This window comes from Macrobrachium rosenbergii, chromosome 56, assembly GCF_040412425.1.
Source record: "Macrobrachium rosenbergii isolate ZJJX-2024 chromosome 56, ASM4041242v1, whole genome shotgun sequence".
In the NCBI taxonomy this organism is placed as follows: Eukaryota; Metazoa; Arthropoda; class Malacostraca; order Decapoda; family Palaemonidae; genus Macrobrachium; species Macrobrachium rosenbergii.
This window is the reverse complement of record NC_089796.1, coordinates 31,892,003-31,894,502: the sequence shown is the minus strand read 5'-3', so window position 1 is coordinate 31,894,502 and position 2,500 is coordinate 31,892,003.

Below are 2,500 nucleotides of genomic sequence, written 5' to 3'. Positions count from 1 at the left end.
AAAAAAATCGAATGAGACATCCCGTGACCTGGCAGCTTTCATGCACTCAATCACAGAACGCCAACGCAACAAGTTGGTGCGGCCCTTCTTCTCCATTCAAAACTGGCGAACCGCGAGACTCCTGCGGCCAAAATTCGCCTTTTGCAACGAGCTTAATGCACAGAAGAAATAAGGTAAATCTGGAATCAATCAGTCTAATGCCAGTATCTTTCTCTCCCCGTGAATTTCTCTCCATTTTCAGTATTTACCACTTTTCATTCTCCTAAACAAAACCCCCTTTGTTCAATCAGCCTTAGGAAGCCTATTGCACCTCATGACTTGCCCAAGCTCAAATTAAATTAGTTCAGTAATAATTAGAGGCTTCCCACCAGAGTGTCACCAAGTACTAATTAAATCTAATTGATCGATTCCTCCATCATTCATAAGTAATTTCATGTGAGAGGAAATCATTAGATTTGAATGCTAACCTGGAATTCTCCTCCAGAATCCTGTTATCTGGCTCTTCGAGTGGTCTGCCCCTGCCTTGTGAACCAAAATAGATTAGACATTTAACTGCCATCCTGCCATGTGCAAGATTCTTCTGATTAGGCAGTTCTGGGGCACTAGACAGTTCCCCCCTTAACCCTTAAACGCCGAAGCCCTATTTACAAAAACGTCTCCCGTATGCCGGCGGCGTTTGCTGAGTTAGCGCCGAAACGGAAAAAAAGTTTTTTTCAAAAAATCACAGCGCGCTTAGTTTTTAAGATTAAGAGTTCATTTTTGGCTCCTTTTTTTCACATTGCCTGAGGTTTAGTATACAATCATCAGAAATGAAAAAAAATATCATTATCATATATAAATATTGGAATATATGACAGCAAAAAAAACTCGTATATAATTGTATACAAATCGCGCTGGAAGCAAAACGGTTAAAGCTAATGAGTAAATTTTTTTTTAGCTGTATTGTACACTAAATTGCGATGATTTTGGTATATAACAGATTGTAAAACGATTAGAGCAACGAAGTTTTCCCCAACTTCCCGACTCAGCAAAGACCCAATAGACAACATTTCATTCGAATTATCCCTTCTGAGTGAATAAGATAGAAATCATCAACACACAATCACATGTGGAACAGAAATAAATTTCTGACTCACGTGGGATCGAACCCAGGTCTCTCAGGTGGAAAGCAAGGGGTGTTACCCACTGGGCCATACAAGTCTAAAAGAAGTTGGAACCTGAGAGCAACTGCACGAAATTACCTGGGCAAGCTAACTGCTTGCATACCAGCGAGTTTCCCCAACTTCCCGACTCAGCAATGACCCAACAACATTTCATTCGAATTATCCCTTCTGAGTGAATAAGATAGAAATCATCAACACACAATCACATGTGGAACAGAAATAAATTTCTGACTCACGTCGGGATCAGACAGGTCTCTCAGGTGGAAAGCAAGGGTGTTACCCACTGGGCCATACAAGTCTAAAAGAAGTTGGAACCTGAGAGCAACTGCACCAAAGAATTACCTGGGCAAGCTAACTGCTTGCATACCAGCAGTTTCCCCAACTTCCCGACTCAGCAATGACCCAATAGACAACATTTCATTCGAATTATCCCTTCTGAGTGAATAAGATAGAAATCATCAACACACAATCACGTGTGGAACAGAAATAAATTTCTGACTCGTCGGGATCGAACCCAGGTCTCTCAGGTGGAAAGCAAGGGTGTTACCACTGGGCCATACAAGTCTAAAGAAGTTGGAACCTGAGAGCAACTGCGCAGGAATTACCTGGGCAAGCTAACTGCTTGCATACCAGGAGTTTTCCCCAACTTCCCGACTCAGAAATGACCCAATAGACAACATTTCATTCGAATTATCCCTTCTGAGTGAATAAGATAGAAATCATCAACACACAATCACGTGTGGAACAGAAATAAATTTCTGACTCGTCGGGATCGAACCCAGGTCTCTCAGGTGGAAAGCAAGGGTGTTACCCACTGGGCCATACAAGTCTAAAAGAAGTTGGAACCTGAGCAACTGCACCAGGAATTACCTGGGCAAGCTAACTGCTTGCATACCAGCGAAGTTTTCCCCAACTTCCCGACTCAGCAAAGACCCAATAGACAACATTTCATTCGAATTATCCTTCTGAGTGAATAAGATAGAAATCATCAACACACAATCACGTGTGGAACAGAAATAAATTTCTGACTCACGTGGATCGAACCCAGGTCTCTCAGGTGGAAAGCAAGGGTGTTACCACTGGGCCATACAAGTCTAAAAGAGTTGGAACCTGAGAGCAACTGCACAGGAATTACCTGGGCAAGCTAACTGCTTGCATACCAGCGAGTTTTCCCCAATTTGAGCAATGACCCAATAGACAACATTTCATTCGATTATCCCTTCTGAGTGAATAAGATAGAAATCATCAACACACAATCACGTGTGGAACAGAAATAAATTTCTGACTCACGTCGGATCGGACCCAGGTCTCTCAGGTGGAAAGCAAGGTGTTACCCA